This window comes from Panthera leo, chromosome B1 (assembly GCF_018350215.1).
Source record: "Panthera leo isolate Ple1 chromosome B1, P.leo_Ple1_pat1.1, whole genome shotgun sequence".
In the NCBI taxonomy this organism is placed as follows: Eukaryota; Metazoa; Chordata; class Mammalia; order Carnivora; family Felidae; genus Panthera; species Panthera leo.
Window position 1 is genome coordinate 156,816,390 of NC_056682.1, and position 27,898 is coordinate 156,844,287.

The 27,898-nt window shown below is 34.8% G+C and overlaps 1 long non-coding RNA gene across 1 annotated transcript in view; it reads right to left on the reverse strand.

Annotated features, from left to right (window-relative positions):
- Positions 1-27,898, reverse strand: part of LOC122217146 — a 73,263-nt gene that overhangs the window by 14,680 nt on the left and 30,685 nt on the right. The window lies entirely within an intron of this gene.

Sequence of the window (27,898 nt, forward strand, 5' to 3'; positions counted from 1 at the left end):
ACAGTTTTTTGTTTTTAGATCTTGTACATAAATAAAAATAAATAATTAACAACACATATTATGCTTTAAAATTTTTGAAGTCAGACATTAAATATCAGCAGAGTATAAAAAAATTTATGAAAGCCCTCTCCTTTCTAATCATATTTTTTGTTATAAATTTTATTTACTTTGAAAAAATAGGTTTTATGCGTTACTTTTAAACAGCATTTAATTCCCACTTTCCGTGTTTAATATAAAATGTATAATAGAGGGTTTCGTTGGTTGTTTTTTAAACCAAGAGTTGAGTAGCTAATACATTCATTAAATATTGTTTGCTCACCTACTATTAAAAGCACAGTTTAGTTTTCAATACGTCGTAAATCAGTCAAACTATCCTTGGCATTTTTTTTTTTTCTTTTTCTTTTTTTATCTTTTGACCTTCAACCATCAATCCCTCAATCCCTGCCTCTGGCAACCACCAATCTACGCTGTATCCATGAGTTTGTTTTTTTTTATTTGTGTGTTTGTTTTAGATTCTACATAGAACTGATATGGTATTGGACTTTCTCTAACTTATTTCACTTAGCATAATGTCTTTGAGAGCCATTTTTGTTCTTGCAAATGAAAAATTTCAGTTCTTTATATGACTGAATAATACTTCAGTGTGTGTGTGTGTGTGTGTGTGTATCTACAATTTCTTTATCCATTTTTCCACTGATGGACACTTAGGTTGTGTCCATGTCTTGGCTATTGCAAATAATGCCGCAATGAACATGGGAGTGCAGATAACTTTTTATATTAGTGTTTTTGTTTTTGTTGGATAAATACCCAGAAGTAGAATTCCTTGATGGCATGGTAGCTCTATTTTTAATTTTAGGAAATTCTATACTGTTTACCTCAGTGGCTGCTCCAATTACATTCCCATCAACAGTGCACAAAAGTTCCCTTTTCTCCACATTTTCAATAACACTTGTTTTTTCTTTTCATTTCTTAATTTAATTATTTATAGCACTTATACTATGTATGAGGTAATACCTCACTGTGGTTTTGACTTACATTTCTCTGATGTTTAGTGATGTTGAGGCTCTTTTCATGTATCTGTTAGACAGCTATATTCCATTTTTGTAAATATATCCATTCAGGCCTTCTGTCCATTTTTTGAATGGATTATTTTCTTTCCTATTGAGTTATATGAGTTGTTTACATATTTTGGATATTAGTCCCTTATCAGATATATGATTTAAAAATATTTTCTCGCATTCAGTAGGTTGCCTTTCTGCTGATGGATTCCTTCACTCGGTAGAGTTTTCAGTATGATGTAGTCCCACTTATTTATTTTTGCTTTTGTTGCTTTTGGTGGGTACCAGATTAAAAAATTATCACTAATATCTATGTCAGGGAGTTTACCACTTATGCTTTCTTGTAGAAATTTTATGGGTTGCAGTTTTTACAATCAAGTCTTTAATCCATTTTGAGTTAATTTTTGTGTTTGGAGTAAGATAGTGATTGAATTTCATTCAATGGTTGTCTAATTTTCCCAAAACTGTTTATTAAACAGACAGTCCTTTCCCCCAATTTTTGGTTTCTTGGTTGTAAATTAATTGGCCATGTATGCATGGGTTTATTTTTGGGCTCTCCATTCCTTTCCAATGATCTATGTGTCTGTCTTTATGCCAATACCATAGTGTTTTGATTAGTATGTCTTTGTAATGTAGTTTGAAATCAGGGAGCATGATGCCTCCAGCTTTGTTCTTTCTTTTTAAGATTGCTTTTGTGATTTAGGGTTTTTTGTGACTCCATAAAAATCTTAGGATTGTTTGTTCTATGTCTTTGAAAAATGCCATTGAAATGTTTATAGGGATTACATTGAACCTGTGCAATTTTGGGTAGTATGGACACTTTAACAATATTGATTTTAACAAACCAAAAGCCTAAAATATCTTACCATTTATTTGTGTCTTCTTCAATTTATTTCATTAACATCTTATAGTTTTCAATGTATAGATCTTTCACCTCCTTTGTGCAATTTATTCCCAGGTATTTTATTATTTCTGACACAATTGTAAAAGGTATTGTTTTCTTTATTTTTTTCTGATAGTTTGTTATTGTCATATAGAAATGCAATTGATTTTTGTGTATTGATTTTATATCCTGCAACTTTACTGAATTCATTCCTTGATTTTAACAGTTTTTTTAATGTAATCTTTAGGATCATCTATATATATTATCATGCCATCTGCAAAAAATAACAATTTTACTTCTTCCTTTGTAATTTGAATGCCTTTAATTTCTTGTAGTTGCCTAATTGCCCTCGCTAGAAGTTCTAATACTATGTTAAATAAATGTGGCAAAAGTAGACTTCCTTGTCTTGTTCCTGATCTTAGAGGAAAAGTATTCAGATTTTCATCATTGCGTACAATGCTAGTTGTGAGCTTGTTATATACATCTTTTATCATGTTGCGTCTATATCTACTTTGTTGAGAATTTTTATCATAAATGAATTTGTTGAATTTTTTAAGTGTTTATTATGCATCTATTGAAATGATTGATCATATGACTTTTATTCTTCATTTTGTTCCTGTGATATATCACATTGATTTGCAGATGCTGAAACATACTTGTATCCACAGGAAAAAAAAAATGTATTTAATCATGTTGTATAATCCTTTTAGTGCATTGTCGAATTTAGTTTGATAATATTTTGTTGAGAATTTTTTCATCTATATTCATCAGGGAGATTGGCATGTATTTTTTTTTCTCATGGTATCTTTTTCTGGCTTTGGTATTAGGGTTATGCTGGTCTAATAAAATGAGTTTGGAAGAAATCCTCACTCTTCCATTTTTTGGAACAGTTTGAAAAGGATTGGTATTAATTCTTTGCATGTCTGGTAGAGTTCATCAGTTAAACCATATTTTGTTTGTTGTGGGGTTTTTAGTTATTGATTCAATCTCTTTATTAATAATTAGTCTGCTCAGATTTTCTTTATCATCATGACTTAGTCTTGGTAGGTTTTATGTTTCTAGGAATTTATCCATTTCTTGTAGGTTGTCCAATTATTGGCATGTAATTGTTCATAGCGGTCTCTTATGATCCTTTGTATTTCTGAGGTGTTAATTATATTTCCACTTTCATTCTAATTTCGAGCCTTCTCTTATTTTTCTTGGTGAATGTGACAAAAGACTTGTAAACAAACCAACTCTTAGTTTCATTAATCTTCTCTCTTGTCATTTTAGTCTGTATTTCATTTACTTTTGCTCTAATCTTTATTTCCTTCTTTTTACTAACATGAGGGTTTTTTGTTCTTTTTCTAGTTCCTTGAGGTGTAAAGTTGGGTTATTTATTTGAGATTTTTGTTGTTTATTGAGGTACATATTTATTGGTTTGAACCTCCCTCTTAAAACTACTTTTGCTGCATCCCACAAGTTTTGGTATATTTCCTTTTTTAAAAAAATCTCAAGGCATTTTTCATTCCCTTTTTATTTCTTCTTTGACTCATTGACTGTTCAGTAGCATGTTGTTTAAACTTCATATATTTTTGAGATTTCTAGTATTCTTCATGTAATTAATTTCTATTTTTATATCATTGTGGTAAAAAATTCTTGATAAGATATTTATCCTCCTAAGTTTATTTAAATTTTTAAATTTTTTTTTTTTTTTACATTTATTTATTTTTGAGAAACAGAGTGAGACAAAGCATGAGCAGGGGAGGGGCAGAGAGAGAAGGAGACACAGACTCCAAAGCAGGCTCCAGGCTCTGAGCTGTCAGCACAGAGGCTGACACGGGGCTCGAACCCACGAACCGTGAGATCATGGCCTGAGCTGAAGTTGGACACTCAACCGACTGAGTCACCCAGGCACCCCCTCCTAAGTTTATTTAGACTTGTTTTGTGGCCTAACACATGACCTAACCTGGAGAAAGTTCCATGTGTACTTGAGAAGAATGTGCACTCTGTTGTTTTTGATGAACATTCTATATGCAACTGTTAAGTCTATAAAGTCTAACTTGTCATGTAAGACTGATATTCTTTTATTGATTTTGTATCTGAATGATCTATTCATGTCAGGGGGATATTAAAAGTCCCTGATATTATTGTACTGCTGTTTAGTTCTCCCTTTAATCTGTTAATATTTGCTTTATATTATTAGGTATTCTTATGTTGGGTGTATAAATATTTACAAATATTAATCATCTTGTGTGATTGACCCTTTTATCATTATGTAGTGTTCATCTTTGTCTCTTGGTACAGTATTTGCTTTAAAGTCTATTTAACATAAGTATAGCTACCCCAGCTTTCTTTGGTTTCCATTTATATATTTTTCCATTCCTTCACTTCTTGTCCATGTGTGTCCTTAGATCTGATGTGAGTCTCCTGTAGGTAGTATATAGATGAATCTTGTGTGTGTTTTCCTTTTTAATGCATCCAGCCACTCTATGCCTTTTGATTGGAGCATTTAGTCCATTTACATTTAAAGTAATTATTGATAGTTATCTACTTATTGCCATTTGGTTAATTGTTTATTAGACGTTTTTAGCTCTTCTATCTTGCTTTCATCTTTTGTGGTTTGATAATTTTCTTTAATGATAGTCTTATATTTCTTTATCATTTTTGCATATATTGACTGTAAGTTTTTTGGTTTATGGTTACCATGAGGCTTACAAATAACTTGTATCTGTATCAGTCTATTTTAAGTTGATAAACACTAAGTTTGATATTATTCTAAAGCTTAGTATTTTTACTTTCACCCCCTACGTTTTAAGTTTTTGAGAGCTCATTTTATGTTTTTATCATGTATATCCCATAACTAATTATTGTAATTGTAGGGTTTTTTTTTTTTATAATTTTTGTCTTTAAAACTTCATACTAGTTTTCCAAGTGACTAATCCACTACCTTTCTGATATATTTACCTCTCCAGTAAGATAATATTTTTTTCCTGTTTTCTTGTTATTAGTTAGCACCCTTTCTTTTCAGCCTAACAAAGTCCTTATCACATTTCTTGTAAGGCCAGTTTAGTGCTGATGAACTCCTTTAGTTTTTGCTTCACTGACTTTTTTTTTTATGTCTGCATCAATTCTGACTAATAATTTTGAGGGTAGAGTATTCTTCGTTGGATATTTTTTTCTTTGAATACTTTGCATATTGTGTGACTAACCTGCTGATGTTATTAGGGTTCCATTCTAAATAATTGTTTTCTCTTGCTGCTCTTAATATGCTTTCCTTGTTTGTAAACTTTGACATTGAAATTTTAACGTGTGTTGGTGTAGTTCAGTGTGCGTTCCTCTGATTTTGAACTTTCTGAGCTTCCTGAATGTGAATCTCTGTTCCAAGTTAGGAAAACTTTCAGACATTATGTCTTCAAATAAGATTTCTGATCCTTTCTCCTCTCCTTCTGGGAGCCTTATAAATGTGAATGATAGTCAATCTGGTGTTGTCTCATAAGTCCCTTATGCTATCTTCACTTTTTATTTTTTTTTTATTTTTTTATTTTTTTTCAAGGTCTTACTTTATTTTTTATTTATTTATGTTTTTAATTATTTTTTTAATATATGAAATTAATTGTCAAATTGGTTTCCATACAACACCCAGTGCTCATCCCAAAAGATGCCCTCTTCAATGCCCATCACTTACCCTCCCCTCCCTCCCACCCCCCATCAACCCTCAGTTTGTTCTCAGTTTTTAAAAGTCTCTTATGCTTTGGCTCTCTCCCACTCTAACCTCTCTTTTCTTTTTTTTCCTTCCCCTCCCCCATGGGTTTCTGTTAAGTTTCTCAGAGTCCACATAAGAGTGAAACCATATGGTATCTGTCTTTCTCTGTATGGCTTATTTCACTTACCATCACAGTCTCCAGTTCCATCCACGTTGCTACAAAGGGCCATATTTCAGTCTTTCTCATTGCCACGTAGTACTCCATGTGTATATAAACCACAATTTCTTTATCCATTCATCAGTTGATGGACATTTAGGCTTTTTCCACAATTTGGCTATTGTTGAGAGTGCTGCTATAAACATTGGGGTACAAGGGCCCCTATGCATCAGTACTCCTGTATCCCTTGGGTAAATTCCTACTAGTGCTACTGCTGGGTCATAGGGTAGGTCTATTTTTAATTTTTTGAGGAACCTCCACACTGTTTTCCAGAGTGGCTGTACCAGTTTGCATTCCCACCAACAGTGCAAGAGGCTTCCCGTTTCTCCACATCCTCTCCAGCATCTATAGTCTCCTGATTTGTCCATTTTGGCCACTCTGACTGGTGTGAGGTGATATCTGAGTGTGGTTTTGATTTGTATTTCCCTGATGAGGAGCGATATTGAGCATCTTTTCATGTGCCTGTTGGCCATCCAGATGTCTTCTTTAGAGAAGTGTCTATTCATGTTTTCTGCCAATTTCTTCACTGGATTATTTGTTTTTTGGGTGTGGAGTTTGGTGAGCTCTTTATAGATTTTGGATACTAGCCCTTTGTACGACATGTCATTAGCAAATATATTTTCCAATTCCGTTGGTTGCCTTTTAGTTTTGTTGGTTGTTTCCTTTGCTGTGCAGAAGCTTTTTATCTTCATGAGGTCCCAATAGTTCATTTTTGCTTTTAATTTCCTTGCCTTAGGGGATGTGTCAAGTAAGAAATTGTTACGGCTGAGGTCAGAGAGGGCTTTTTTGCTTTCTCCTCTAGAGTTTTGATGGTTTCCTGTCTCACATTCAGGTCCTTTCCCATTTTGAGGTTATTTTCATGAATGGTGTAAGAAAGTCGATCTAGTTTCTTTCTACTTCATGTTGCTGTCCAGTTCTCCCAGCACCATTTCTTAAAGAGACTGTCTTTTTTCCATTGGATATTCTTTCCTGCTTTGTCAAAGATTAGTTGGCCATACGTTTGTGGATCTAATTCTGGGGTTTCTATTCTATTCCATTGGTCTATGTGTCTGTTTTTGTGCAAATACCACGCTGTCTTGATGATGACAGCTTTGTAGTAGAGGCTAAAGTCTGGGATTGTGATGCCTCCTACTTTGGTCTTCTTCAAAATTACTTTGGCTATTCGGGGCCTTTTGTGGTTCCATATGAATTTTAGAGTTGCTTGTTCTAGTTTCGAGAAGAATGCTGGTGCAATTTTGATTGGGATTGCATTGAATGTGTAGATAGCTTTGGGTAGTATTGACATTTTAGCAATATTTATTCTTCCAACCCCTGAGCATGGAATATTTTTCCATTTCTTTGTATCTTCTTCAATTTCCTTCATAAGCTTTCTATAGTTTTCAGCATACAGATCTTTTACATCTTGGTTAGATTTATCCCTAGGTATTTTATGCTTCTTGGTATAATTGTGAATGGGATTATTTTCTTTATTTGTCTTTCTGTTGCTTCATTATTAGTGTATAAGAATGCAACTGATTTCTGTACATTGATTTTGTATCCTGCAACTTTACTGAATTCATGTATCAGTTCGAGCAGACTTTTGGTGGAGTCTATCAGATTTTCCATGTGTAATATCATGTCATCTGCAAAAAGTGAAAGCCTGACTTCATCTTTGCCAATTTTAATGCCTTTGATTTCCTTTTGTTGTCTGATTGCTGATGCTAGCACTTCCAAAACTATGTTAAACAACAGCATTGAGAATGGACACCCCTGTTATGTTCCTGATCTCAGGGGGAAAGCTCTCAGTTTTTCCCCATTGAGGATGATGTTAGCTGTGGGCTTTTCATAAATGGCTTTTATGATGTTTAAGTATGTTCCTTCTATCCCGAATTTCTTGAGGTTTTTTTATTAAGAAAGGATGCTGAATTTTGTCAATTGCTTTTTCTGCATCGATTGACAGGATCATATGGTTCTTATCTTTTCTTTTATTAATGTGATGTATCACGTTGATTGATTTGTGAATGTTGAACAAGCCCTGCATCCCAGGAATGAATCCCACTTGATCATGGTGAATAATTCTTTTTATATGCCATTGAATTCGATTTGCTAGTATCTTATTGAGAATTTTTGCACCCATATTCATCAGGGATATTGGCATGTAGTTCTCTTTTTTTACTGGGTCTCTGTCTGGTTTAGGAATCAAAGTAATACTGGCTTCATAGAATGAGTCTGGAAGTTTTCCTTCCCTTTCTATTTTGGAATAGCTTGAGAAGGATAGGTATTATCTCTGCTTTAAATATCTGTTAGAACTCCCCTGGGAAGCCATCTGGTCCTGGACTCTTATTTGTTGGGAGATTTTTGATGACTGATTCAATTTCTTCGCTGGTTATGGGTCTGTTCAAGCTTTCTATTTCCTCCTGATTGAGTTTTGGAAGCATGTGGGTGTTTAGGAATTTGTCCATTTCTTCCAGGTTGTCCAGTTTGTTGGCATATAAGTTTTCATAGTATTCCCTGATAATTGCTTGTATCTCTGAGGGATTGGTTGTAATAGTTCCATTTTCATTCATGATTGTATCTATTTGGGTCATCTCCCTTTTCTTTTTGAGAAGCCTGGCTAAAGGTTTATCAATTTTGTTTATTTTTTCAAAAAACCAACTCTTGGTTTCATTGATCTGCGCTACAGTTTTTTTAGATTCTATATTGTTTATTTCTGCTCTGATCTTTATTGTTTCTCTTCTTCTGCTGGGTTTGGGGTATCTTTCCTGCTCTGCTTCTATTTCCTTTAGGTGTGCTGTTAGATTTTGTATTTAAGGTTTTTCTTCTTTCTTGAGATAGGCCTGGATTGCAATGTGTTTTCCTCTCAGGACTGCCTTCACTGCATCCCAAAGCATTTGGATTGTTGTATTTTCATTTTTGTTTGTTTCCATATATTTTTTAATTCCTTCTCTAATTGCCTGGTGACCCACTCATTCTTTAGTAGGGTGTTCTTTAACCTCCATGCTTTTGGAGTTTTTCCAGACTTTTTCCTGTGGTTGATTTCAAGCTTCATAGCATTGTGGTCCGAAAGTATGCATGGTATGATTTCAATTCTTGTATACTAATGAAGGGCTGTTTTGTGACCCAGTATGTGAACTATCTTGGAGAATGTTCCATGTGCACTCGAGAAGAAAGTATATTCTGTTGCTTTGGTATACAGAGTTCTAAATATATCTGTCAAGTCCATCTGATCCAATATATCATCCAGGGCATTTTTTCTTTATTGATCCTGTGTCTAGATGATCTATCCATTGTTGTAAGTAGGGTATTAAAGTCCCCTGCAATTACCACATTCTTGTCAATAAGGTTGCTTATGTTTGTGAGTAATTGTTTTATATATTTGGGGGCTCTCTTATTCGGTGCATAGACATTTATAATTGTTAGTTCTTCTTGATGGATAGAACCTGTAATTATTATATAATGCCCTTCTTTATCTCTTGTTACAGCCTTTAATTTAAAATATAGTTTGTCTAAAATAAGTATGGCTACTCCAGCTTTCTTTTGACTTCCAGTGGCATGATAAATAGTTCTCCATCCCCTCACTTTCAATATGAAAGTGTCCTCAGGTCTAAAATGAGTCTCTTGTAGACAACAAATATATGGGTCTTGTTTTTTTATCCATTCTGATACCCTATGTCTATTGGTTGGAGCATTTAGTCCATCTACATTCAGTGTTATTATTGAAAGATATGGGTTTAGAGTCATTGTGATGTCTGTAGGTTTCATGCTTGTAGCGATGTCTCTGGTACTTTGTCTCACAGGATCCCCCTTAGGATCTCTTATAGGGCTGGTTTAGTGGTGATGAATTCCTTCAGTTTTTGTTTGTTTGGGAAGACCTTTACCTCTCCTTCTATTCTAAATTACAGATTTGCTGGATAGAGGATTCTCGGCTGCATATTTTTTTTTTCTGTTCATCACATTGAAGATCTCCTGCCATTCCTTTCTGGCCTGCCAAGTTTCAGTAGAGAGATCAGTCACGAGTCTTATCGGTCTCCCTATATATGTTAGAGCACGTTTATCCCTAGCTGCTTTCAGAATTTTCTCTTTATCCCTGTATTTTGCCAGTTTCACTATGATATGTCGTGCCGAAGATCGATTCAAGTTACGTCTGAAGGGAGTTCTCTGTGCCTCTTGGATTTCAGTGTCTTTTTCCTTCCCCAGATCTGGGAAGTTCTCAACTATTATTTCTTCAAGTACACCTTCAACACCTTTCCCTCTCTCTTCCTCCTCTGGAATATCAATTATGCATAGATTATTTCTCTTTAGTGCATCACTTAGTTCTCTAATTTTCCCCTCATTCTCCTGGATTTTTTTGTATCTCTTTTTCTCAGATTCTTTTTTTCCATAATTTTATCTTCTAGTTCACCTATTCTCTCCTCTGCCTCTTCAGTCTGAGCTGTGGTCATCTCCATTTTTTTTTTTTTTTTTTTTTTTTTTGCAGCTCACTAATAGTATGTTTTAGCTCCTCCTGGCTGTTCCTTAGTCCCTTGATCTCTGTAGCAATAGATTCTCTGCTGCCCTTTTATTGTTTTCAAGCCCAGCGATTAATTTTTTGAGTATTTTTCTAAATTCACCTTCTGTTATATTGTTTAAATCCTTTTGAGCAGTTTGTTAGCTTTTGTTATTTCCTGGAGGTTTTTGGAGGGGAATTCTTCTGTTTTGTCATTTTGGATAGTCCCTGGAGTGGTGTGGAACTGCAGGGCACTTCCCCTGGTCTGTCTTGAATAACTTGCGTTGGTGGGTGGGGCCGCAGCCAGACCTGATGTCTGCCCCCAGCCCACCACTGGGGCCACAGTCAGACCTGTGTGTACCTTCTCTTCCCCTCTGCTAGGGGCGGGATTCACTGTGGGGTGACATGGCCCATCTGGGCTACTTGCACACTGCCAGGCTTGTGGTGTTGGGGATCTGGCATATTAGCTGGGGTGGATCTGAAAGGTTCACAGGGCGGGAGGGGCAGGCTCAGCTTGCTTTTCCTTCAGAGATCTGCTTTGGGAGGGGCCCTGTGGCACCTGAAGGGAGTCAGACCCGCCTGAGGGATGGATCCACAGAAGCATAGCATTGGGTGTTTGGGTGGTGCAACCAAGTTCCCTGACAAGAACTGGTTCCCTTTGGGATTTTGGCTGGGGGGTGGGCGAGGGAGATGGTGTTGGCAAGCAAGATGGTGCTTTTTCCCCACCAAGCTGCACTCTGTTTTCTGGGGCTCAACAACTCTCCCTCCCGTTGTCCTCCAGCCCTCCAGTTCTCTGAGCAGAGCTGTTAACTTATAACCTTCCAGATGTTAAGTCCCCCGCTTGCTGTGAGAACACACTCCATCTGGCCCCTCAGTTTTTGCAAGCCATACTCGGGGGCTCTGCTTTGCCTGTGGGCTGACCCCTGCCCCGGCTCCCTCTCGCCAGTCCATGTAGCACGCACTGCCTCTCCGCCCTTCCTACCCTCTTCCGTTGACCTCTTGTCTATGTTTGGCTCTGGAGAATCCGTTCTGCTAGTCTTCTGGTGATTTTCTGGGTTATTTAGGCAGGTGTGGGTGGAATCTAAGTGATCCGCAGGACGTGGTGAGCCCAGCGTCCTCCTATGCCTCCATCTTCCCAGAAGCCTCCAAGCTATCTTCACTTTTAATTTTATTTTTCCTTTTTACTCTTCTGATTGGTAAATTCTGCCTTTTCTTCTGATTGTCTAATCCTTTCTTCTGATTCATCTACTCTGATGTTGAATTCTTTTAGTGTGTTTTTGGTGCAGTTTACTGTATTCTTCAGTTTTGTGGCTTCTATGTGATACTTTCTTATTTTTTTCATCTCTTTGTTGAAGTTCTGGGTTCATCTTTTGTTCTCCCTAGTCAGTGAGCATTTTTAGGATTAGTACTTTACACCTTTTATCGGGTAAATTAATGAACTGTTTCATTAAGCTTTTTTCCTATAGTTTTATCTCGTTTTTTCAATATTGTAATGAAAGAATACCTAAAAGTATGAAAAGTAATCCATAATGGTGGTGAATTAATCTAAATTTTTAAAATACAAAATTAATTCTACTTGAATTTACTTCTGTGATTGAATATATTTGACAGTATCCACATCTGATTAATATTTCCTGAATTTACCAGTATCTTCATAGGTGACACATTGTGAGCTATTTAACAATAAAGTTTTCTGCTTCTTTGAAGGTAGCATACTTTCACTTTTAATTACATCATGTTAAAAGTAGTTTTTACTTCAATTTTATGAATGGAGTAATTAGGGCACAGGAATTTTAAGGTGTCACTGATAAACTACTGAGACTCAACTGTATGACACTTTTCACCGGAAATTATATGTAAATTCAAATGAAAATTACTCTACGCAATATTATGGGTCTGCTAGTTCATAATAGTCATTGTATGGCAGCTAAAAATATCACATTCATAATACATTCACACACATTCACCTGCCAGTATGTTCATTTTCAAGTACTCTGTGCACCAGGGTAAGAGGTATGTCCTATGTCATATGCTGACGGAGCTGCTCATTTAGCAAAGGACTAAATTCTTTAATAGGAGAATTTTTATGGAAGATGAGTGCATCAAGATGTGAGTGGAGTGAATGCAAAGAGGTGGTTTTCCATCAATGCCTGATACCCAATAAAAATAGAGTTCCTTCAGAGGAAGGAAGTTTTTCTTCACTATAGATTTCAGGATAGCTGACTCTTTCTGGAGAGAAATAATAAGACTTAAAAAATTCTATAGACATTAAGACAGTGGTTTAATTGTTTTATCTAGTCCACAGATCATGCCTCTTGTAATAGTTTATTTATAAATGCAGGGGCTTTCTTTGTACTACATTCTCAGAGAATGAACTTCTGCTTAGAAAAGCAAAGGAAGGAAATTTCTCAGTGGGTAATACAAGGTTACATTCATAGATAGTATTAGCTGAGTGAAAAGCCCAGGGCCCCTATATAGACAAAATATAATGGGCAACATCCTGGAAAATCTGTATCTAAGGCAGCCTCCAGTTCCACCCTCCAGTTCCAACATGTTGCTTTTGAAAGGCAGATAGGAAAGAACCTAAATGAGGGAGTGTCTCTACCCAGATGTGTTTCTTAACAGGTGAAAATCTGTCACTCATGGTCATCAGACTTCTGAGTCACTTAGGATTCATTTATTTTCAAGAAACAGGTACCTGACTTAAGGCATACTAAATAATAGAAATTTACATTTTCATGTAATAAGTAGTCCACATCTGGCAAGTTCCAGAGCCGATGAAACAGTTGAGTAAATTAGGCCTCCATGTTCATTTCTCTGATATATTCTTAGATTATTTCTTTTTGTTATCAAAAGTCTGAAGTACCCTCTGAACATGATTTGTTTATTACAATGACCTAAATAGAGAGCAAGGACTATTTATCCTAATCTATCTGTTTTACTTGGAGGAAAATGTTTCCTGCAAGCCCCCTACCCTAGTTCCATTTATAATTCAAATGCTAGAGGTGTCATATGTTCAGTCTTAAGCCAATTACTTGCAAGTTGGGATGGGATTCCATTATTGATATACATCAAATATTATTCATTCCCTGGGCAGGGAACATTTTACTACATACAAATGAAAAAAGAGATAAGGAAGAAGTGTGCATTTGTTTATGGGTAGCTAATCAACATGATCTGGTCCATCATTTTATTTACCTTTTTATTTTATCCTTGGCTGTCTTCCTTTGTGCTTTGGGAGTAAGAAAACTTATTTCATGGGGTTCCATGCATTGTTTCATTACATACCAATTGAGTTTGTGCACTGGATGCTACAAATATAAACATTGCTATGAAACAGGTCTTAGTAGAAGATTTATTTTACTCAGTCTGAAAGGCAAGATTTGAAAACAGCAACAACTAAAGGTTCCTCATATGAGGGGTCTGAATAGGTATTGTACATGCGAGGTTCAGGTGAAAAAGAATAATAAGTGCCCAAGGAAGAGAAGCAGAATTATAAAGGACACAATAATTAGCAGCCAATTTCGCCAAGAGGAACCATGAGTAGGTTCATGTTTCTGAAAAGTGTAGCTCAAGGCTAATGGTTGCTGAATATGAGGCGGGTATATTGCCTTTCTTCAAATTGACATTATAGAATTATAAATCAATGAATTGTTATGAATTGAATGTTTGTATCCCACCCAAATATCTGTGTTAAAAACCTAACCCTCAATGTGATGTATTTGGAAATGAAATCTTTGGGGATAATTATATTTAGGTGAAGTCCTGAGGGTCAAGCCGTCATGATGAGATTAGTGCCCTTATAAGGAAAGATCAGAGCTTTCACCCTCCACCCTCTCCCAGTCTCCCCTACTCTCTCCCTATCATGTGAGGACACTTCAAGAAGACTGTCACCTATAAGTCAGGAAAAGAACGCTTACCAGGAACCAATGAACCAGGACCTTGACCTTGGACTTCCCCACTTCCAGAACCATGAGAAAGATATTTCTATCATTTTAGCCACTCAGCCTATGGTATTTTGATATAACAGCTGGATCTAAGACATTAATATACAAAACATTGGAATAATTCAATAACCCACATAAACTTGGAGAAATCAATGATTCAATCTCAGATCAGACTCATAGACAAGAAGCACAGCACAGAAGTCAATTAGCATCAATCTCAGAACAGAGTCATAGACAAGAAGCAGAGCACAGAAGTCAATTAGCATCAACAAATGTCATAAAGACAGAAGAATGATGGGAATCTAAACGTTTATTATGAACAGGAAAACAAGCCACTTATGTGAAAGTCTAAGAACCATATCACAGTAAAGAACTGAGATCACTACACTTAAATAAGATTCCAGAGAAAGAGACAGAAACCATGCCAGCCTACTGGAAATTACAGCAATGATGAATAAAGGGGCACTTGCACTTCTGGTAGATGTTATGGTGTGTTGGTTGTGGAGGGGAAGTCACTGCTAAGACATCTGCAAGGTTGTTATTGGTCTCAAGGGGCAGCTGAATTTTAGAGAAGTCAAATGAAGGATAGGTTCTGAGAAGTAATGAAGATTTGAGAGCATTTGCTATGGAGTCAGATTAGAAGCCAGTCTAGGAAGAATATGGCCTTCTCTTTGAGAATTTTCTTAGGTAGTTATGCTCTAGATGAGGATAATCTTAGTGGAAGCTCTTAGATTCTATAACCTCCTTAATTCCAGATAACTGTGAAGTGTTGTATACTAGCAAGAAAGAGGCTCTTACACAGAGAACAAATGAAGCTCTGCTGACCACTTTTAATTCAAACATTTGGTATTTCTAATCTACTAAATGGGAATAAAATATATTTATGGTTACTAAAATGTTTTTAAATATTACCTTTTTTAACATTTTCTTTAAAATATGTAGAATAACCCAAATCCCCATCCCCGTTACAGAACTATAGAATTAATTTGAAGCACTTACTACAGATTTATGTGGTAGCATTTGGACAACATGTGTACTTCCTTAAATCCAGATTGAGTGGTATATGAATTGTATAAAGGTAAATTGAGGCACATTAAAATGTTTGAAGAGCTTGTTTGCACATATATGATTCCAACTGAATAGAGCCAAATGAGGGGGAGTTAGGACCACCCCAGAGTGAGGAGCTAAGGGAGAGGTTTTTAAAAGAAGATGAGGAAGCAAAGCATGAAACTTATTTGATTGATTATAATTTAAGTATTTGGGAAACACCAAGTGGATGTTTGTTACTGGTTTTTGTTAAATTTCACATTTGGATTCAAATGCATTGACTCTAGCTCAGGTTTTGGGTTGCTTATCTAAGTCACCAAGATATTAGACTCACCTCAGTCCAATGGCCTCTTTGTATAATTACTTTAACAATACAATGCTATAAGTAACAAAGATAGAAATTTTGCAATTTGTTTGCAAAATATTTGCAATTATAATTTGAGGATTCTATTATTCAATTCATTTTATATGAAGGATAAATATTACAGGGGCATCTGGGTGGCTCAGTCAGTTGAGTGTCTGACTTGATTTTGGCTCAGGTCATGATCTCATGGTTGTGGAATGGAACCCAGCATTGGGCTCTGCACTAAGCATGGAGCCTGCTTGGGGTCCTCTCTCTCCTTCTCCCTCTCTCCCCCTCCCTTATTCATGCTCCTCTCTCAAATAAATAAATAAATAAACTTAAAAAATAAATAAAGGGTAAATATTAAAAAACTTTCAAGAACTTTACAATCCATATATTTACTCAAATGTAGACTATATGTCAATGCAAATGTTTATTTGTATTGTGTCAGTTATACATTTTACTCAGACACACTTGATATTTACTTGGTACTCTACTTTTTTTTTAACTTTACCCATTTTTTTTGAAAATGTGTTGCTTCATTCAATCCTTGATGTAAAATTACATTTAAAAAATAATGGCATAAATACATTAAGTACTGAAGACAACATTTTTAGAGTAGGCAATCACTTTATAAAGTATTTTTTAATACTTTAAACAGATTTTATTTTTTTCAAGCAGTTTTAGGATCACCACACAATTGAGAAGAAGGTGCTGAAATATCCTATGTAGCCCCTTGTTCCCACTCATTCATGGCCTCCCCTATAGTCAGTGACCGCCACCGAGGAGTACCATTGTTACCATCGATAAACCTACATTGATACATCATTATCACCCCAAATCCATAGTTTACATTAAGGTTCACTACTGATGTTGTTATATTCCTTGGGTTTGGACAAATGTATAAGCACATGTATTCACCATTATATTATCATACAGAGTGGTTCCACTGCCCTAAAACCCTCTTAACATTTTTTTTTTTTACAAGACAAGCTTATGTATTCTGTTCTTATTAGTGTAATTCCAACTTACTGTATATTTGCTCTCTGAAAACAAAACAATTTAGAAAACTACCATGTCCTTCCACAGTGGGTAAAGACTGATATGGAAATGTTAGGGTTTGGAACGAATGGTCAAGAAAATATTCTTGAGACATTTTCAGTGCAAAAAGGTGGTTTTATTAAAGCATGGGGAGGGGACCCATGGGCAGAAAAAGCTGTAGTGGGGTTGTGACAGGTGACTGATTACATACTTTCAAATTGGGAGGTGGTTAGGGATATTATAAGTCTCTAAGGCATTTTAGAAGCAAGGTTGCCAGGACCTTGAGGGGGCTAGCTATTGTTAGGAAAGGTCATTTATTACTGTTTAGAAAAGCCTTGTTGTGAGACCCTTCACATGTATATCAGGGGGCCATATGCTTGGAGGATGATTGCTAACATGTATCTTTGGGGTTAGAAATATAAGAAGTTTCCAAAGGAATTTTGACATGGTAAAATAGACTTACAGGATCCTGGAGGTCGGGATAATGTTAAGCTAAGATTGCCTTTTGCCTTGAACAAAGTATTAACATCGAGGCAGCTGAGTTCCTAGAGGAAGGTCACTCTGCCTGTTTCAAGGACTTGTCAATGGGTTGTAGGTAGTAAGAAAATTGAATGTTTCCTTTTGCCTTTGTTTCCTACAATAAGAAGAATTCAGAAGACTTTGTTTTCTATCTCACCCTCTTTGAAAGTCTTTCTTCCCCAACCTGAGCAGTTAACTCTAGAAGAAGGAACAGATGGTAGCAGGGGCATAAACAGGATATAACTGATTTGCATTGGACTGCATCTGGGCACATCACACCTTTGACCCTATCTTAGAGAACAGGAGAAAGGAGTTCCAGAAAACATTTTCTCTCTCTTGTTTCCTGTCACAGCATTATTAATCATCTTTCAAATCCTATAAATTAACTTCAGCTGGTCTTAAAAAATAGTCTTTATCTTGTAACTTAGACCCTGTAAATGTCTCTAGATCAAAATCATGCTCATTATCACTGTATAAAAGTATAAAGTCTGGGTCTTTCCTCTGAAGACCCTTTTCACTTGTCAAGGTGATAGGTGACCTGATTTATTAAAGTAAGGTCTTTAGGATAAAGGCTTCTGACTTTCTTCATTGCTTTAAGTCCTGATTTAATAGCTGTCAACCTTTAAAAAATCAGTTTTATGGTTCTATAAAATTATATAAGTTAGAGATATATCTGGTAACCATATTACAGCTGGTGAAAGTGACTTAAAAATTAGATATATTTTTGAAATGCAGAATAAATATTTAATTATTAGTATAAACAGTTCTCTCTGTCAACTTAGGTTATATCAAAAGAAGTTTCTCGTTCTCTATATAAATTAAAATTTGTAACACATAAAATGTATTTTCCCAAAAAAATGGACATATATTTTTTTTTCTTTAAGAAATGGAAACAATATAATTTTGCATCAGGTTTTAAGACTACCAGCTAATGGATCACAAAGATTCAAAATATTTGTTAAAAATTAAATTTTAAAACTTTATCGTATTTTCAGGTTTTCTTCCAATACTCAATGTTGAAAGCTATATAATGTCAATTGAATGATCCCTAAGAATGGAGGAATAAACAGATTTTCTGACAGGATTTGCAGTTGTCTTTTGCAGGAATTACACAAGATGGAAATCTCTTGAACTCTGTTTTTTTACTATGTTTTATAGAAGTGTTTGCAATAAAAGAGGTAGCATTCTGTTGGAGAAAACATCAGCATCAAGCTCTTTACTCACAACACTGTTCGTTCATTTGTTTTTGCTAGTGTAGTGGCTTCCTAAGTAAACATTTGGTTCTACTATCTCTCTTCAGACTTCCAGTGTATTTATTATGTATATAAGCTTCCTGCAGAGTGTTTCTGAACACTGCATAAGGAAAATATGAAATCTTTATTATTATAATACTTCCTACACTTTGACTTTTAAACAGGATTTGATTACTAAGCTATTATATGCATCCACCACTAGTTTGCCTCCCGCAAAACTAACAGACAGATTTTCAAGATAGAATCCAGAATTGTTTTCTTATAGCTGAAATAAACAACCTTCGAATTCCCAGTTAAATGAACTGTTATGTCAGAAAAGATAAATGGTTGGGAAATGTATAAACAAATCTGTTAATCTAACATAAACTATAATTAAGGACTAAATCCCAAGTAATGGGCTACATGGTCTTTCTTATAGTCCGTTACTTTCTCTGTGATTCCACAGAACTGGGCTTGCTTCTTTTTCACTATCGTGATTGTCTATTTGCCTGCCAGCCTTATCAGATAGACTAGTCTCTCTAGTTCTAGAGCTTTGTCTTATTCTTTGTAGCTCTCCCAGTGCTGACATAATGAATGACTTAATGAATAAAGATGTGAACACGTGAGTAAATAAGATAGAATCAGTAAGAAAAATTTGAAATCTAATTGGCATAGATAAGTAGTCAAGTATACAATAATGTATTTGTAGTGATAATTTTTCACAAAGATTTCATACATAGTAAAATGTGTGCAGGTTTGCTATTTAATACTAAATTGTGTGATGTGAAAGGAACTAATATTTACTGAATACCTTGTTAGGTTTCTTAGTTGGAAAGTATATAGATCTAATTAGTCAACTTAAAAGCAGGAGGAGAGAAGAGGGAAAGGGAGTTTGTGAACTATAAGGATACTATTAATCACATTTTATTAATCAGATGTTGAATTTTAACCATAAAAAACTATCCAGCTTGTGCATTCAATCAACCTGGAAATCAGCTTCTTGCCGTACTTGCTTTGGAATTTTTAAAAAAGTAATTTCTACTATTTCACGTAACAGGATCAGAAGGCAGCCTGCCCTCTGTCTTATCACTTTCTTTCAAATAATTTGAAACCTGAATTTGTACTTCCTTCTCTTTAAAGTGTCCTGAGGTAGAAACAGATTCATTCTTAAAATTAGCCCCTAGCTGGTTTCTAAAATTAAGCTCTATTTAGTAAACTCCATAATTCTTATAAAGAAGAATAAGGCAACCTTCCTGCACCCATCATGTAAAATATTCTCATGGGTTTATAATCTGCCATTAAAGGGTTACATTAGAGGATTGCATACTCAGGGGGTGGGGGTCAGTAGATAGATGCTAGAAAACTTCTGTTACCAAATTTTTGATCCCTCTAGTTCTTCATGGAATAACGAATAGTAACTGTTAAAGCATATTGAACATAATCCAAGGATAATTTTATTTTTAAACAGATCATTCTTAATAGAGTGATGCAATGTACCAATTATATACTAATGGGCTTTGATGCTAGACCAATTAATTTAAAATTCTGCCTTTGCTACTGGTGTAGTATTTGTGAGCAAATTGCTTTGATTTCTCTAAAGTAATCTCAATTTATCTATAAGGTAAGGAATGCTATATGTAACTCATAAAGTTGTCATGAGGGTTATTTGAGAAAAAAGTATATAATAAGATGCCTACCACAGTGCCTAGCTCAGCATAAATGTCTTATGAGTTGTGTACTTGTACATACCCACATAAATGTCTAGAGATGTTAAACCATTGGCCCTAATCATGTAGCTGATATGTTAAGCTTTTCGCCCATGTCAGATAATAAAGTCTTCTGCCTCCATAGGCTGTTTTTTTCACTACTTTCCACAGGCTTCTCTAACCTATGAATTTGAAAAATGATAAACTTGAGAATGGCATTTAGGCCAGTTCTTTTTTTGTGAAACAAAAATTTTTCTAGCCATTTTATATTATTACAGGTTTATAAGAATGATAACTTTTATCTTAAAAAATAATAAGGGAGGGGTGCCTGGGTTGTTCAGTAAGTTTAGCACCCAACTTCAGCTTAGGTCATGATCTCATGGTTCATGAGTTCAAGCCCCACATTGGGCTCTCTACTGTTAGCACAGAGCCCACTTCAGATCCTCTGTCCCCCTTTCTCTCTGCCCTTCCCCTGTTCACTCTCTTTCTCTCTCAAAAATAAATAAACATTAAAAATAATAAAAAATAAAAAAACAATGAAGGAAATTTCTCAGCAGATTACATGTTCTAGTAGATTTTTTTTGTATTTTCTAGTACTTGAGTTTTATTTTTCAGATTCTTAAATTATTACTATTGACCAAGTAGGAAGGTAATTATCAAATGCAATTGTGTCTTCTTAGAAGGAACACTTTATTTTTTAATTTTTTTTAAATCTTATTTATTATTTAGAGAGAGAGAGAGACAGAGCATGAGTGGGAGAGGGTAAGAGAGAGAGGGAGACACAGAATCTGAAGCAGGCTCCAGGCTGTCAGAACACAGCCTGATGCGGGGCTCAAACTCACAGAGGAGATCATGACCTGAGCCAAAGTCGGATGCTTAACTGACTGAGCCACCCAGGCACCCCTGGAAGGAACATTTTAAAATGCTCCCTTTAAAGAATAAGTGCAATTGTAAACTCTCAGAGGACTTAATTCTTTGTCTCTGTTACTTCTATTTGATAGGGGAGGAAAGGTTAAGTTTTTATTTCCTCTTGTTAGAGAATTTTGTTCAGTGTTTCTGGGAAAGAAATGTGGTTGGAGTTTGGGATAGAAGAAGGGTATAGAAGCTATGCCAAGTTCCCAGATTATAAACACCACTAGGAACAAAAGTAAGAGGAAAGGAAGCATCTTATTGCTTTTTACTCAATTCAATGTTTCTATAATGAAATAAAATAATAAATAACTTGTATTTTCCATTCCAGATTGTAATTCTGAATAGATACAGAATTAAACTTCTGCTAACCAGAGTTCAGACGTATAGTTAAATAGGTATTTTTTCTTATCGTTTAATATTAGGAAAATTGGCTGCTAATAAATTTGAAGAATCAAAAGATTCAGTTACCATATCAACAATGAGAAAATAAAAAGGTAATACAGCCCACATATTATTAGGAGACAGAAATTACTTCTGTATGCAGTGTAACTTGGTCCAACTGATCTCATTTACTGAAGCAATAGTTAGCTTAATTTACTTTAGGTTAGATAAAAGACTTCGATGGTAAAAATACAGAGAATGGAATTGTAATCTATTATCAAAGGACTTCTAAAAACATTATGTTGGGCAATCAAGGACTTTTTATTTCATCTTTAACATTTATACTATGTATATAATTATGAATAGATACATTTCAACAAAAGAATAAAAACAAGATGAAAGGATAAAAACCTTAACTAGAATTATTTTTGAACTAATAATTTTCAATAAATGACTTATAGTTGGGATCACTGGGGTATAATAAGGCCACATATCTTTTAATGTATCAATGTTACTGAAAATCTGATAAACAGCCTCAAAGATTGCAAATTCCTGACTAATTTTAATATTTTGTTGATAAAACTTACTGTCTTTATTATTATTACTGTATGTATTCCTTTCTAATTCCATGTATTTATATAATACTTGCTTTTTACTCCAGAGAATACATAAAACTTCTGTAGTCTATGTCTGAACATGATTATTCATCTTACAGACATGTTGATTCTATCAATTTCCTAAGTGCTTGAAAGTGCTTGAAAGATCATTAAGTAGAAAGCAAGCTTGATGTATGGGACCATGAGAATAACTGGTTTTACATGAAGGTCATTTTGCTTCACAGGCTACACCTTACCCCTTATTTTATCAAAGAATTTATTAAAGATTAAATTCATTGAGATTTACCCCTGTGAGCATGAAGCCCAGGGATATGGGCAGTCTGAACATGGCATACACTGACCTTCTCTCTGAAACTTCACATTTACCCTAAGATCGAAAATAATATTTGTATTATTATGTAAGTAATAGTTAACAGTGGATACATGAATGAGATTTTTAATGAAATACATACATAGATAAAATATTTAGATGCTAAATAGGATTTATATAAAATCTTGCCCCAGACTATGGGAGATAGGTATTTCTTTCCTCTGTACTTCACAATATATTTATCTAAATTTTTGAGAATCCCAGATGAAGCATAGTTAATAACATTGTTCACTTTTGCATAACCCTCTAAAAGGAGTATACATCTCTAACCCCCTTCCCACCTGTGCTACACTGGAGAGATGGGCTCTGGTAATTATATAAAGGGGACTAAAGAAAATGAATTATTTATACATGAAAATGTTTTTCCCAGAAAAGGTAAGTCACTTAAGTTGTCTCTAAAATTCTTTTGAATTTTTCCAAGTTTAGATGTTGCAATATCAGTCTTTCTCGATTTATTTTATTCTAATATTGAAATATATTTATTTAATTAATATGAAAAAAAACTATTAAAATATTTTTCTCTTAAGGCTGAGATAAAACAAAACCCAATGATAGAATTTCAAAATTACTATTTGAGCTTGTACTGTTTAATTTGTTTATTCCTACAAAATAATGAAGAAATCAAATATCTTTTTAATTTGGGAGATTTACTTATGTAACAAAAATCTTGAAGCTTTTTGCCTCCATTTTTTATGTTGACAAATAATTGTCAACTGATTTTAAATAGATTGCAAACAAAATTTAGAGTACTCACACAAAAAAAATATATGACATTGTAGCAGAGTTAGGGTAATTTGCAAAGTAGTTCTTCAAAGGTGCAAACATTTCCAAAATCTACCTGATAAGTTAGCAGAGAAAAACATATTCTAGCATGCAGAAATTTATATTTTTATCTCAACATTTTATATAACATACATTGTATTTATAAAATATTTTTAAATTTTGACATTTGGAGGGGAGCGCCTGGGTGGCTCAGGTGGTTGAACATCTGGTTGTTGATTTTGGTTCAGGTCATGATCTCAGGATTTGTGAGATCCAGCCCCTACACCAGACCCAGCGCTGGCAGTGTAGAGACTACTTGGGATTCTCTCTCTGTCCCTCCTCTGTTTGTGCACACACGTACTCTCTATCTTTCTCAAGATAAATAAGTATTTTTTGACGATTTTTATTTCTTTAATATTATAGCTTACTTAGATGCAATTTTTATTACATGTGCCCAGTAAATAATTACAAACAGATTTCTACTCCACAGTTTACTAAGCAATATGTTTACTGAGATGGTGTGTTGTAGCAAAATTTGTATTTGTGTTGCATTGCACCAACAATTTGTTTTGAACTTTGAATTTTCCAGTTGAATTTATATTAATAATTCCAATAATTTCAGATATCTCATGTTAACCAGAGGCTTTATGTTCCAAGGACTTACTAACTAATGCTATGAATTGGCTGAAAACTTAAATCCTCATTAGAATTATTTCAGCTGATATTCTATACAGAGACTATAATGTTAATGATATAAATATTCTTTGTACACTTCTGTTGCAATGAAGCCAACCAATTAACATCTATCACCTCACTTGCAATCGTGCACAAATAAATGAGCAGGATTATTTCAGAAGAATTATTGAAGTGAAAAATGTTTCTTGTAGAGATACATATGAATTTAACTTCTACAATTGTACTTATTAAGTCATCATGTTTGAACATACTGTTAAATAACTGATTGGATGAAGCCCACCTACTTTATGGAGGATAGTCTGCTTTACTCAAATTCTACTGATTGAAATATTAATCTCATCCAAAAAGTACCTTAGAGCAGCATTCAGACCAGTGTTTGACATAATATCCAGGCACCTGGACCTAACCAATTTGATATATAAAATTAACTATCAAAAGGCTGGTGAATGAAGTAGGACTGATGCAACAAATATATATTTCCATAAAGCACAATATATCCTTTTTTTCATATGACTGCCTCCTGCAACCAGGAAAGTAGTTTTTACTTGAGGAAATGGGAGGCATGGGTCTTATTCTATTGTTTTGAGCAAGCATGACAAATCTTGAGGGCCAAATCTCATCAGCCACTTCTTTTGTAAATAAAGTTTTATCGGAACACAGCCATACCCATTAATTTAAGCATTGTCTACAGCTGTTTTCATACTACAAAGGCTGATTCCAGTAGTCATCACAGAGACTGTACTACCCAAAGCCTAAAACATTCACTTTTTTTTAATTTATAGATACTGTCTGCCAATATGTGGTCTAGAGTCAGAACTTCTATGTATTATCTTAACTGCTTAGAATTTAAAAATGCAAAACAGATAAGGTCCAGTAAGGAGAAATAAAGCCAGATGATTTGAAGATTTTTTTTTTTGTCATTCATTTACTCTGTCAAACAGTAAGAAATTACTTCAGTTGGTGCTAGAGCTGTACCCTCAGTAATTTGGAGGTAATTATAATGCGTGCTTGAATAAAATAGTCATGAGAATGTCTTATTACCTTTAGAAATTATAGCCGAGGTTTTCAGGGGACTACTTTTGTATTTGAGATGTTACCATTCATTGCAAGAGCTTTACTAAATATTAAAAAAGCCATAGTTACAGCTCTCAAGACTTGTAAAATATATCCTTGGAACAAACTACTGAATTATGCAAACTACGTGGGTTTTAAAGTGTGACCAGATAGGCTGTTAGGAAATTAACTCTCGACGAGTTTTCCAGTTGGAGGCAACTTATGATTTTTAATCGCCAACTCACCACATCCCACTGTATTTCACATAGAGAATAATGCATTCAATAATTTTGGCTTCAAAGGCTAATGTGGTCATGAAAATTCAGTGTTTGTAGCCACTCAAACTAATTGTTCCATTGAAAATATAATGAAGAAGACATAAAGGAATTTCATAGATTTTTCAAAGTGCTGGAGCAATAAATGATCCCTCATGGTTCCTCTTTGAAACATTATTTTCTGTGCTTCACAGCTCTTACTAACAGAATGAGAAATATTCGGGATGTATTTATGCATCAAAGGGATATGGACATTCCTGGCCAAGGCACAGATGGTGAGAATTAAAGTTCATTCCCAGGGACTAGATTCAATGTATGAATACAGAGAAGCTAATAAATGATTGAAAAAAGAGAAGTTCACTGTAGAGTGTGAAAGCTTTCTAAGAAACATGTGAAACTATTATAATACTACTAGGTGATTGTCCAAATGTGGTTTCATAGATTTCTTTAAGGAAGTGTTTAAGGTGTACAATTTTTAAGGTATTTTTAAGGTATACAATTGTTAGGGTGGTGTTGGTGCCATTTGGAAAGTAATAGACAAAATGCTTATGCCAATGTGGATCAGGAAAACATGGAATTGCTTACATTAAAATAAAAGGTTTGTTACATCTGGTATGTTAGCTAAACTGTTGTTATTGACGACAAATATTAACACGCTCCATTAAATCAACCCCATTCAATTAGAAACATCTAGTCTGTGTGTGGATCATTAGCATTTTGGTGGCCATATTTAGGCTAAGGCATGATTTTTAAAAATTTTGTCTGTTTTCTGATTAATGCCAAAAGTAATTTGCTAATTCTTACATGAAATAATGTATCACTTACGGTCTATTTTTAAAATGCCTTTATAAGCATATGTTACCTGCCAAATAGGTATTTGGGGCACTGGTTTCACAAAAACAGAATAATACTTGGAATAGAGTTCTAGGGTGGTCTCCAGGAATAAGGCAATTAAATAAGTCTCCCACTTAATGTGCTCAGACCTCCAAATATTTAGGATACCACTGCCATGATAAAGTTATGTTAGATAAGGCAAGCAAAAAATAATCAGACATATTTAGAGAAGGGAGGAAAGTCAATTTAAAAAATAGGACAGAGGGGTGCTTGGGTGGCACCCAATCTATAGGTAGAAACTACCTATAGATTATCTGTGGCTGTGTTATTGTCATCAACACAACCTAAATTAAGTTAACAACTAAGGGGGTACCTGGGTGACTCAGTCAGTTAAGCGTTCGACTCTTGATTTTGGCTCAGGTCATGATCTCATGGTTCATGGGTTCAAGCCTCACATCAGGCTCAGTGTTGACAGCATGGAACCTGCTTGGGATTCTCTCTCTCCCTCTCTCTCTCTCTGCCCTTCCCCTGCTCACGCACACACTCTCTCTCAAAATAAATAAATAAACATTAACAAAAAAATAACAACTAAGATGTAAAGTCATCACTTAAAACTTAAAAAATTTTTAATGTTTATTTATTTTTGAAAGAGACAGAGACAGAGTGTGAGTGGGTTGGGGGCAGAGAGAGAGAGGGAGACACAGAATCTGAAGCAGGCTCCAGGCTCCGAGGTGTCAGCACAGAGCCTGATGCAGCCCATCGTGGGCCTCGAACTCCTGAACTGCAAGATCATGACCTGAGCCGAAGTCGATGCTTAACCCACAGAGCCACCCAGGCACCCCCATCACTTAAAACTAAATATTCATTGCATACTGTCATTCAAAAGTGCAGATACACCCTTACTATGGATAATGTCATTTCACTCATGGCATTTGTTTATATTGCAGGATATCAAATAATTGCAAGTATAATAAAATTTTCTGTGTTCATTCCCTATATTTTCAATATACTTTTTTAAATAAGTTTTTATATTTATTGAAATGTAATTTTAATAGTAAAAAATTGGGGTTTATAATTTGAGTATATTTTTTCAAATTTCATTTTCTAGTTCTTGGTTTGGTGTGTGTGTGTGTGTGTGTGTGTGTGTGTGTGCGTGCATGCATGTGTGTGTGTGTGTGTTACAGAAGAATCAATCCATGACAGATTGGTTGAGAAAATCTGGTTCTTTTTTCATGGATTGTTTGCATATCAATATCCTAGACTTTAAGGACACAATTTTTTTAAGGTATATGTAGGCTATTTCTTTAAAAAGTCATATCCAGATATAACCCTCTAACAGGGCTAACTCAAGGACTGAAATAAGATTGAGGTGTTAATAGGGGCCATTCATAGATTTTGTTGTGAAAAGCAGGTAAGAATGGAGTTACGAGTTATATTTGACATTATTACAAATAAGTCCAAAGGAAAATAACTAAAGATTAATGAAAAGCTAGAAAAAAACGTATCTTAAAATATGCTCAAAAGTTATTTTCAATAAAATATAAAAGGGTATCTAAAACACTGACTTGCACGGGAAGTTCTGTGTTGAGCTCCCTCTTAAGAGGCCATGTACAGCATTTGCAAAAGAGATTCATAGCTATGCCTAAATACCAAAAGAGGCATAACAATATAAATCCAGAATATTCATTTACCTTTACTGGGCTATTGGCGAAAGGAGTGAAAATATCAGTAAATTTGAAGATTACTAAAACACTGGCTCTTTGGGGATGAAAGTTGTTGCAAAATTCTTGGTGATTCTTACCACCATGAGGCCCACATACCCCTTGCAGAATAGACAACAAAGCAAGAAAAGAAG